At 42.7% G+C, this 12,163-nt stretch overlaps 1 pseudogene across 1 annotated transcript in view; it reads left to right on the forward strand.

The window, feature by feature from the left end:
* The window catches only part of LOC118152323 (uncharacterized), a 41,302-nt pseudogene extending 32,441 nt beyond the window's left edge, over window positions 1-8,861 (forward strand). The window contains exon 2 of the transcript XR_013533146.1: window positions 8,425-8,861. The product of XR_013533146.1 is annotated as an uncharacterized LOC118152323 (transcript). The remainder of the gene's footprint in view (window positions 1-8,424) is intronic.
* The last annotated feature ends 3,302 nt before the right edge of the window (window positions 8,862-12,163 follow it).

A 12,163-nucleotide genomic window follows, 5' to 3' on the forward strand; every position in this document is an offset into this window, starting at 1 on the left:
CATTCTTTCATTCACTCATTTGGCAAATGCTTTGAGTGCATTCTGTATTACTGAGTGCTGGGAGTTGTCAGACACTGGGTGCTGGGACATGGTTTCTGCCCTGGAGGAGTTCCTGTGTTCTAGTGGAGCTGACACAAAAATAATCACAGGACAGGGAGATGAGTGACACCTTAGAGGTGAACAACAGGCCCTAGGAACATGGAGGAAAGGTCCACCAGCTGTGGCAGGGAGAGGGAGTGGGTTCTGAGAAACAGAGTTAACATTGAAATTGATGAAGTTCTTGAGCAAGATGTGGATGTGCTCAGGGAGTCAGAAGACCGACTCAAACCGGCCACCATGCTGCTCAGGGCAGCTCACACGCAGGTGTGCACGATACTTTACTATCAGAGTTAGTATGTATGTGTATCTCTTTCTGTTGTTTTCTCAAACTTAGTTTAAACTTCATGAGCACACACTTATGTCAGTTCATGACATCCCTGCTATGTCTGTCTCCCCAACCTAGTTTTTTAACCTACAACAAATGGGTGTGTGTTCCCTCTTCTCCTTTCTTCTTTCATCCAACTTACCCAGCTTTCTTTCTCTTCACAGCGCTTTTCATTTTCTAAGTATACTATATAATTTACTTATCTATGATGTCGACTGTCTGTTTCTTCCTAGAATGTAAGCTCAAGGAGACGACTGGTCTGTTTTTTGCTTGTTTTTGTTTTTTCTTTTTCTACTGTGGTATCTCCTGGCTCCTGGAAAGGTGCCTAGTACATATATAGTAGGTTCCTGATACATACTGGGAATGCTTCGAAAGGGTTAGCAGATTTCTGTATCCAGGACATAGTCACTATGCTCTTATGTTGGAAGGAAAGTGTAAAGAAAAATAAAGGCCTACAAAGGATCATTTATGAAAGCATCCTTTTCCTCTCCCTGCTTCAACAGTACTTACTGGTCATCTGCTCTGGGTTAGCCTTGCTCTGGGATTTCGAGAAGAGCAAAACAGATCCCATCCTCTTTTCATGGAAGTCTCCTGCCAGAGTGGAAGCAGATGTTAACGAACTATATTATTGAAAATTTGGGATAACTGCTAAGAAAAACAAGTGGAGTATTTTATGCTTTTGTTATGAAAGCATGAAATAGCAGCACATGACTTGGCCTGGGAAGTCAGGGAAGTTATTTTTAAGCTGAGTGGAAGTCAGCTCAATGAAAGAAAGGAGTGGGAGAGAGAGCATTCAGGCAGAAGAAATAGAATGACAAAGGTCATGGCGTGGGAGAGAGAATGGCTGAGTGTCCCAGGTGTGGTGGGAGCCAGGATGAGGGAGGAGGAGTCCAGCATCATAAAGGAGGTATGTCGGGCAGACAGCACAGCGGGGCACATGCACCAAGGGGTTGGCCCTTTAGCCAGAGAGCAAAGAGGAGCCATGTGCAGGTTGTGAGCTGGTGAGTGAAGAGATAATTTTGGTTAAAGCATCGACAGTGAATTGGAGAGGATGGCAGAGAATATAGGGAAGCCGGGTAGGATATAGGGAAGCCATGGTCAAAGCATTTAGTATGATAGTTGGAGTGGAAATGAAGAGAAATGAGCAGATTAGAGAAATATTTAGGAGATGGAATTGAAGTTAATAGCTGTCCTGATTTCCAAAAAAAAAAAAAGGGTGGCAGCTTGTCTGTATAAGGTTTTGAATGTGTCTGTAAACCAGAATGTAAATAAAGCAGCATCTTGAATTGTTTGTCCTTATTCTCTGTGATATGTACAAACATATTAGTAAATAAACAAGCCCAATCTGCAGTGGATCTAGTAGCCTGCCTCTGGCTGGTGGGCCTTCTGGGAAGGAAAATGAGAAAATACTATTGGGAAGACCTAGTGTAATTGAGGGAGGTGAGAGGTAATAAAAGGGGTGTGTGTGCATGCACAGTCTTGTATGGAAACATAGAAGCCTGCCTCACCTTTTTTACACCCTTTCTTCTAGACCTACTTCTTTCTTTCCACATATACCTTTCAGCCTATGCATGTTAAAATCAGTGGTTCTTTATTTTTGTATTTATTTGTTTGGTTTATTTTTATTTTTATTTATCCTTGCCAGCAGGAAGTTAAAAATCAGTGGTTCGTAATGTTCCTTGGTCCCTATCCTGGGAATAATGCACAACTAATAAGCACAGAACATTTTACATCATGTATTAGGGGCCTTGGGAACACAGATTGAGAATCTCAGGAGAGCAGAGTTTATAAAAAAGCAATTCATAGACAAAAATGCATTTAGTCAATAAATGTGTGAAAAGCTGGTCAAGTGGATTAACAACAACAAAAAAAGCCAACAGAACCAATCATGAGATAACATTTTTCATCTCTTAGATGGGCAAAGTTTCAAAGGCTTGATACTACCCAACTTTGGCCATTGTGGGTGGATTGTGCAGTCTTGTGTAACCCTGGGCGAACATAAAATGGAACAACTTTTTAGAGAGCAATTAGGCAATAGCTTTCAAGATTTTAAATGTGTAGGTTCTTTAACCTGCTAATTCAAAGTCCAAGAGACTGTCCTTTAGGAACACAAACATACACGTGAAATAGTCATGGATGTTCATTGCAGCAACAACTGGAAAATTAGGAACTGATTGAATGACCGCCAACAAAGAAATGGTTCAATTAATTTTTAAACATACCCATCCCATACAGTGGAATGCTGTGTAGTCAAAAATAATGAGATCTGTCTGTACTGATAATTAAGTGAAAAAGGCAAGTTGCAGACCAACATATGTGGCACAATGTATTTTCTTTTCTTTTTTTTTTTTTTTTGAGAGGGAGTTTTGCTCTTGTTGCCCAAGCTGGAGTGCAGTGGTGTGATCTCAGCTCATGGCAACCTCCGCCTCCCAGGTTCAAGCAGTCTTGCCTCAGCTTCCTGAGTAGCTGGGATTACAGGCATGCACCACCAAGCCTGGCTAATTTTGTATTTTTAGTAGAGATGGGGTTTCTCTATGTTGGTCAATCTGGTCTCGAACTCCCGACCTCAGGTGTTCCACCCACCTCGGCCTCCCAAAGTGCTGGGATTACAGGTGTGAGCCACTGCGCCTGGCCAACACAATTCATCTTCTATTAGAGAACTCACAAAACATTATTTGTGTTGGACATAAATGCTTTTGCAAATATTTGTATATGCTTAGATAAGATATACATAGATTTCTCTGAAACTCATAATAGGGATTAACTCTGGGGAGTAGGATTTGGTTGAGGGGATTGAAATATTTTCCTTTTAATTTTATGTACTTCTATATAGTTTGAACTGATTTTAACAGGCTTTACTGCATAACCTTTTTTCTTAAAAAATAAAGATAACATAGGAGTTTCTGACCTTGAGATTCTTTTCTGAAATAACACTGTTTTAAAATCTGAGCTGGGGGAAGAGGCAAACTGTGAGATGTGCCTCAGTCTCCTCCCCTGATTAAAATAGTTCAGTGACATCCCAGTGTCTTGGGGATCAAGTCCAAACTCCTGAACGTGGCACTGCAGATTTTCTTGATCTGGCAATATGTCTACCTCTCCAGTATCTTCTGCAGCTCTCCAACCCATAGTCTCTGTTCTGGAACTCACTAGGATGTGGGGTTCCCCAGGTGCTCTGTCACCCAGGCTGGAGTGCAGTAGCACAATATCGGCTCACCGCCACCTCCTCCTCCTGGGTTCAATTGATTCTCGTACCCAGGCTCCTGAGTAGCTGGGACTACAGGTGTGTGCTACTAGACTGAGCTAATTTTTTAGTAGAGACAGGATTTTGCCATGTTGGCCAGGCTAGTCTCAATCTCCTAGCTTTAAGTGATCCACCCACCTCAGCCTCCCAAAATGCTGGGATTACAGGCGTGAACTGCCTTTTGCACATGGCCGGGATTCTCCCTGACTTCTGACATGCTTTAGCTTTACACAGGATTCTCATGGCCTGTGGTAGCATCCTCAGCTGCCAAGGTTCAGTGTAAGTGTCACCTTATCCAGAAGATCTGGCCCACTCGCCTTCTCTACCGGTCTGGGTACAGAGCTGCTCCTAAATACTCCCAGGTACCCCAGGTGTACCTCCTGTGTTATATCACTTGTGCCCTCCTGGGTTTTGGTCTCCTGCTGCTGCTTAGGTGACAGCACCCTGAAGGCAGAGGCTGTGCTTTGTGTAGCTGTGTCCTTATTGCACGCATGGCTCACTGCCTGGCCCCAAGAGGCTCTCCCTCAGAAAGCTTCCACTCCTGAAATATCCTTCATGGGATCCACTCATTGGCAGCCTCAAAGAAGTAAGAGAGACACTGAATTTTAAAAGTCCTTGCAAAGGCCGAGCACGGTGGCTCATGCCTGTAATCTCAGCACTTTGGGAGGCTGAGGTGGGTGGATCACGAGGTGAGGAGATCGAGACCATCCTGGCTAACACAGTGAAACCCTGTCTCTACTAAAAATACAAAAAATTAGCTGGCTTGGTGGCACACACCTGTAGTCCCAGCTACTCGGGAGGCTGAGGCAGGAGAATTACTTGAACCCAGGAGGCAGAGGTTGCAGCGACTGAGATCGTGTTACTACACTCCAGCCTGGGTGAGAGCAAGACTCCTTCTCAAAAAAAAAAAAAAAAAAAAAAGTCCTCGCAAATGACTAATTTGCATAGAGCCTAAATTAAAATTTAGAATCACAAAACACCGTATTTTAGGACCTGGAAAGGATTTAGGAGTTATCTAGGAGGGAAGTTGTTTTCAATCAAGAGTTGGTGGACTAGTGCAAGTCTGAGACAGTTTTCACACTCTAGGGCAAAATGAGAAAAACATGAGCAATGGAGCAGACCAAAAAATCAGTTTAAAAGCGTTAGGTTTAGTGATGCTTTCTTATTCAGAGATTATGTTGCCCTCCTCCCATTGAAAGGTTATTTATGAATGATATGCTAGTAGGTGGTGCTGTTTTGTTTTTATTTCCTTGGTACCCTGCATTAGTTGTTATTTTTTTCTTGTTTTTTTTTTTTTTTTTTTTTTTTTTTTTAGTTTAATTGGTCTATTAAATCTAAAAGTCTGGAAACCCTAGCTCTTGTGTCTTTCCCCTCAGAACTGAGATCCAGAGAGATGATGACTTTGCCCATAAACCAAACAAAGAAATACGTATTTCAGTCCTGGGTCCTTCTGCTATGGGATGTAGTACAGTTGTGTACTTTAAACAATATTGTCTATAGCTGGTGTGATTGGTTTTCTGTTCAGCATTTTAAATTCAGAGATGAACCAGTCAGTTAACATATTTGTTGTATTGCAATTGGAAACAGGCTTTCTCTCTCAGAAGCTTCTATAGCCATATGGTATTACTGTCTGTCAGTATTTGGTGAGGTTTTAAGACATGTGAGAGTCCTGAAGTTATATATTAAATATATGTAATGTTATTATTGACTTCAATATGAAAATAAAGACTGTTCTCTTTTCATTTTTGAATGCTAAGTTTGAAGATGCTGTAAGCACCTTAAGAAAAGAATTTAAATGACTGAATTTGGCTATTGCTGTAATTCTGCTTTTTAACATCTGAATACTGTTCAACTGAGAATTTCCACTTCTAAGATCTTATCATAAGAAAATAATGAGAGATACATTGTGCAGAGAAGTATGCATAAAGATGTTCCTTAAAGCATTTGTGTTCAAGATCAGAAATATCATAAATGCCCAATAATAAGAAATTGGTTAAACACATTTTGTTGTAGTCATTCAATGAAAAGTACTTTGGTTACTAATAATGGCTGTACAGTGGCCCCTTGAACAACATGGGCTTGAACTCTGCAGGCCCTTCCACCTCTGTTACCCTTGAGGCAGCAAGGCCAACCCCACCTCTTCCTTTTCCTCCACCTGTTTAATGTCAAGACTATGAAGATGAGAAGATGAAGACTTTTTTTTTTTTGAGACAAAGTCTCACTCTGTCACCCAGGCTGGAGTGCAATGGCATGGTCTTGGCTCACTGCAACCTCTGCCTCCCATGTTCAAGTGATTCTCCTGCCTCAGCTTCCCAAGTAGCTGAGATTACAGATGTGTGCCACCACGCCTGACTAATTTTTGCATTTTTAGTATAGACGGGGTTTTACCACGTTGGCCAGGCTGGTCTTGAACTCCTGACCTTGTGATCCATCTGCCTCAGCCTCCCAAAGTGTAACTCCCAAAGTGCTGGGATTACAGGCATGAGCCACTGTGCCCAGCTGAAGATGAAGACTTTTATGTTGATCCATTGCTACTTAATGAATGGTAAATATATATTCGGTTCTTTATGATTTTCTTAGTTACATTTTCTTTTCTCTAGCTTACTTTATTGTAAGAATACAGCATGTAATACTTTTAACATACTAAATATGTATTAATTGATGGTTTATGTTATCTGTAAGGCTTCTGGTTAGCAGTAGGCTGGCAGTACTTAAGTTTTTGGGAAATTGAAAGTTATCTGCAGAATTTTAACTGTGGGATTTGTGGGAAATAGGCACCCTTAACCCCTGTGCTGTTCAAGGGTCAACTGCATTTTCATCTTTTATGTTCATTTCTAAATGTTCTGATTTTATCTACCACGATTATATTGTACTTACATAACCAAAAAGTGCTAAAATTTGACTAGCTCAATGCTTCGTACAGAATAATATTCTTTGGTTTTCATTTGCTTTTTTTCAACTTGACATTGTTGATTAACATAATTTGACAGCCAAAGTACAGTATATGCAGACTCTTAAGTTTTAGTTTTTCAGTTTCACCTTTTACATCTTCCGTTTTTATGTAGTTTTGCTTTTTAAAACCTGAGACCGAACTACTGTAAATCAGCACATAGTCCAATGGGAAGCTGTCATTTTCACTTCCAGCCCTATGCTCTCATGCAGGTTCTTATTGGAGGTTCTGATTAAGTATCAGTAGGGACAAGCAGCATAAACTCAAAGATCTAGAAGACATTCGGAGAAGTAATTGTCTAAATATTTCTTTTTCTTCTCTAGACTCAACAGCATCTTAGCTCAGAGTAGGAATATTGGCCATGGGATTTTCTAGGCTTGCAGCCCATTGGTCTAAAAATGAGAAAGAATAGCGTCCTTAGTGTTTCCAGCCCCAAAGTAGTTTCCTTGAAAAAGGAAGGTAGTAGGAGCCTGATTATGTCGTGGCTGTGTATGCCTGTGTATGTGCCCACTGGTGTGTGTGCCAGAGAGGGAGGGAAGGTGAGTTGGAATAGGTGAAGGGGTTTCTGGTATCTTTGGCACTAGGTTAGTTTGCCCTTTTATAGCTCACAATCTCCAATCAGTCTTCCTAGAAGCTATCCTACTTTTAAATAAAGAATTATGCCTGTAATCCCAGCACTTTGGGAGGCTGAGGTGGACGGATCACCTGAGGTTAAAAGTTCGAGACCAGCCTGGACAACATGGCAAAACCTCATCTCTACTAAAAATACAAAAATTAGGCCGGAGGTGGTGGGTCATGCCTGTAATCCCAGCACTTTGGGAGGCCAAAGTGGGCAGATCGCCTGAGGTCAGGAGTTCAAGACCAGCCTGGCCAGCATGGTGATACCCCGTCTCTATGGAAAAAAAAAATTAGCTGGGTGTGGTGGCACATACCTGTAATCTCAGCTATGCAGGAGTCTGAAACAGGAGACTTGCTTGAACCTGGGAGGCAGAGGTTGCAGTGAGCCGAGATCTCGCCACTGCACTCCAACCTGGGCAAGAGTGAGACTCCATCTCAAAAAACAAATAAGCAAACAAACCAAAAACCCACAAAAAATAGCCAGGCATGTGGTGGGCATCTGTAATCCCAGCTACTTGAGAGACTGAGGCAGGAGAATCACTTGAACTCAGGAGGTGGAGGTTGCAGTGAGCTGAGATCACACCACTGCACTCCATCCAGCCTGGGTGGCCGAGTGAGACTGTCTCAGAAAAAAAAAATTAATTACTTGTTCTACATCTGATTCTCTAGATTGGAAAAGACGCAAGGGCAGAACCATGTCTTTTCCTCTCCCCCACTATTTCTCAGGGCCATTTTGTATATGCAGTGAAGATTTCATAAATATTTGTCGAGTAAATGCCAGTATGGGTCTTAAAAACCTATCTTTCTCCCTTTCCTTTTTTTTTTTTTTTTAACCTTGGCTAACAGCTTCTATGGCTGTTGTAGTTTTTTTCTTCTTCAAGCCATTTATAGAAGAGAACTACACCATTAAGCCTGGAGAAGGTACTGGGCTGCTTCTGCAGCAGAAAGTAGGCCCACCCTCCATCTGTAGTTATCTCAGAAGCGGGGATCTAGGCCTCTGCCTTGTTTATGGATTGAGGTTTGCTTTTAGCTGTTCCTGTGCTCTAGGTGGTTCTGCGGCAAAAGCCAAGGATCTGTCTCAAGGTCTGCAGTAACACAGGGCTGTCCTAAACACAGTTGCCTTATTAGGAAAACTGATTTGGATGCGAACAACCATCTTTAATTTGTGCAATGTACTGTGTTTTATCATAGGAGAGCATGGTGAAAGCAGAGGGATTGTACCCTGGAGGACCGTGCATTAATGCCAGCTCTGTGGGCCCTCAGAATCTACTGGCTGAAGAGTGAGTGAAGGCTGGAACGTCCTCAGCACTGCTGTATGTCATCCTGTGTTTGAAGTGCTGTTTCAGCTATCATTCGTTCAGTTATGAATTGGAAATGAGTGCTATTTATGACAAAGGTGACACTTGGCTTATCCTTTCCCCAAAATTACAGTTCCAAAACTTTTCTATACAGTCCTTCTAAATTGGATGACAACTTTCCCATTTTCCTTTTCAAAATGTACCAAAATATTAACATTGGTGACCACAGGCCAGGGAGTATGATCTTAATAAATTTACAAATCTTCTGATCAACCATAGACTTTACAAATATAACAAATCAATTTTTTTAAATAAAATGCTATGTATATGTGTGTGATTTAGTCTTGCTTGGTCACATAGGCTGGAGTGCAATGGTGTGATCTTGGCTCACTGTAACTTCCACCTCCTGGGTTCAAGCGATTCTCTGGCCTTGGCCTCCCGAGTAACTGGGATTACAGGCATGTGCCACCATGCCTGGCTAATATTGTATTTTCAGTAGAGATAGAGTTTCACCATGTTGGCCAGGCTGGTCTCAAACTCCTGACCTCAAGTGATCCGCCGCCTTGGCTTCCCAAATTGCTGGGATTGCAGGCGTGAGCCACCACACCCAGCCAAATGCTCTACTTTTTAATCAATGTTTTCTACAATATGGATTTTGCTGTGTGCTTTAGAAATTAGAGAACAAATGGTGATAATATATGCCAAACTTAAAATTAGTATGTCTCCTTTTATAGACAACAGGAACCTTGTCACTTCCCAGTTTGTCTTGTCATTCACGAGGCTCAGAGCTACGGTCTGTGCGCACTCGTGCTGCCTATTCTTAACTTTGATTTCCTGAAGCAGCGATTTCATCTCCATTTCCCCTCATCACCTTGTTCTTTTAACCATTTAACAACAGCATTACATTTTGTTGAAAGTGGCCTCAAATTGTTTTTGGTAGAAGGGAAATTGTAATTCGAGAGAAGAACATTTTCCTAACTATTCACAGGTGTGTTTAAGGGCTGCATTCCATGATGCTATCAATGCCTTCTTTCAGCTCGTAGGATATCAGCCCTCTTAATGAGCCTGATGCTGTTAGTATCACAGGAACTGGAAAATATGCACATTATGCTGGAGCATTAGAACGCAACAGAAAGAGCCCTGGGCTTGGAGTGTGTAGAACTGGTTCTTGTTACAACTCCTCTCTTACTAGTAGAGGAAGTTACTTAGCCTCTTTGGACAAGTTACTTAACCTCTCTATGCCTCAGTTCTCTTCTATTGGGTACAAATCACGTGTGGTACCTACTGCAGTGGGTTCTCATGATGTGAAATGACATAATACATGCCAGTGTGTTTTGTAAACATTGCAGTTATTGCACTTTTGTGTCCCCCACAAGTCTGTAAGTTTCTCAGCATCAGGGACTGCATCTTGTTCAGATGCATGCTCCCAGGGCCTGGTTTCGGTTGACCTAAAGATGCACTTTAAGAGAGGGTCCTGGCTGGGTGTGGTGGCTTATGCCTATAATCCGAGCACTTTGGGAGGCTGAGACAAATGGATCACGAGGTCACGAATTTGAGACCAGCCTGGCCAACATCGTTGAAACCCTGTCTGTACTAAAGACAAAAATTAGCTGGGCATGGTGGTGCGTGCCTATAATCCCAGTTACTCAGGAGGCTGAGGCAGGAGAGAAGGCGGAGGTTGCAGTGAGCCGAGAGGTTGCAGTGAGCTAAGATCATGTCACTGCACTCCAGCTTGGGCAACAAAGTGAGACTCCTTCTCAAAAAAAAAAAAATAGGGAAGGTCCTAAATGTAGCTGACACTACGTTATTCATTGTTTTGTTGCAGAAAAGCCTACTGGTGTTTATTCACAAACCAGATCATTGGTCAGCTAGGTTTCATTGAATGCCTTCTGTGTGTGTTCTCTTGCCCCTAGGGTGTTCAGCTGAGGAAGAAGTATGGATGATGAACACAGAAAAATGGAAACACACACGTTGTAGATTCATATGTGTATGAGGTGACAAAATGGTGACTTAAGGGAAAAATCTGCTTCTAGATATGCTCTCTTTGGCTCAAACACTAATTTTTAAAAATGTAAGCCAACAATTTAAAATCCAGAAGTCTGGGTTTTGCTTTCTCTTGAAAATATGAAGAGCTGCTCACACCAAGTCAGGCCCTCCATGGAGACAATGGAATAGTGCAGCACGCCTGCAGCCACTTCAGGCCTTACCATGGAGGTGGCCCCATCACTCCTCATCATCTCTCGAACACCAAGGCAGATAGGAACTGCCATAACCATCACACTTGTGCTTGCACTTAGGTATCATTTATTGCATACCAGGCAGTAGTCTGAGCACTTTGGTTAACTATCGTCCATCCATCTGTCTCTATCTATCTATCTATCCAACCATCCGCCCGCCCACCAGCCCGCCTGCCTACCTACCTACCTCTCTATCTTAAAGGTAAGGAAGGCTGGGTGTGGTGGCTCATGCCTGTAATCTCAGCACTTTGGAAGGCCAGGTGGATGGATTACTTGAGACCAGGAGTTTGAGCAGCCTGACCAACATGGCAAAACCGTGTCTCTACAAAAAACACAAAAAAATTAACCAGGTGTGGTGGCAAATGCTTGTAATCCCAGCTACTTGGGAGGTTGAAGTGGGACTATTACTTGTGTCTAGGAGGTCAAGGCTTCAGTGAGCCATAATCAGGCCAGTGCACACCAGCCTGACCAATAGAGCAAGACCTCGTTTAAAAAAAGGCCGAGTGGGTGGCTCAGGCCTATAATATCAGCACTGTGGGAGGCCAAGCTGGGTGGATCACCTGAGGTCAGGAGTTTGAGAGCAGCCTGGCCAACATGGTGAAACCCCATCTCTACTAAAAATACAAAAATTAGCTGGGCATGGTGGCACACATCTGTGATTCCAGCTACTCAGGGGGCTGAGGCACGAGAATTGCTTGAAGCGAGGTGGTGGAGGTTGCAGTGAGCCAGGATTTTGCCACAGCATTCCAGCCTGGGTGATAGAGTAAGACTCTGTTTAAATAAATAAATAATAAATAAAGGTAAAGAAAGTGAGGCACAGTTAGTGTGCGGTGGTCCAGGATTCAAACCCTGGCTATCTGGTCCTCCAAGCTCTTGCTCTTAACCACTCAGCTATTCGAATCTCAGTACTCCTGTTGTGGGAAAGATATCAGGCATCAAGCCTAATAGAAATGTAAACTTGTGCCTAAGACTCTTTTCCAGGACACTGTGTTCGGTTGAATTAGAGAAGCATTCATAAAAGAAGTGATTTTGTAGAATTCATTTTTATTTTTTTGAGATGGAGTCTTGCTCTGTCACCCAGGCTGGAGTCCAGTGGCATGATCTTAGCTCACTGCAACCTCCACCTCCTGGGCTCAAGTGATTCTTCTGACTCAGCTTCCCGAGTAGCTGGGACTACAGGTGCCTGCCACCACGCCTGGTTAATTTTTATGTTTTAAAGTAGAGACAGGGTTTCACCATGTTGTCCAGGCTGGTCTTGAACTCTTGAGCTCAGGTGATCCACCCGCCTCGGCCTCCCAAAGTGTTGGGATTACAGGCATGAGCCACTGCGCCTGGCCAATTTTGTAGAATTTTAAAGATAAAAAGTCCAGGCCTGTTAAACACACCATGCAAAGG

This window comes from Callithrix jacchus, chromosome 3 (assembly GCF_049354715.1).
Source record: "Callithrix jacchus isolate 240 chromosome 3, calJac240_pri, whole genome shotgun sequence".
NCBI lineage: Eukaryota > Metazoa > Chordata > Mammalia > Primates > Cebidae > Callithrix > Callithrix jacchus.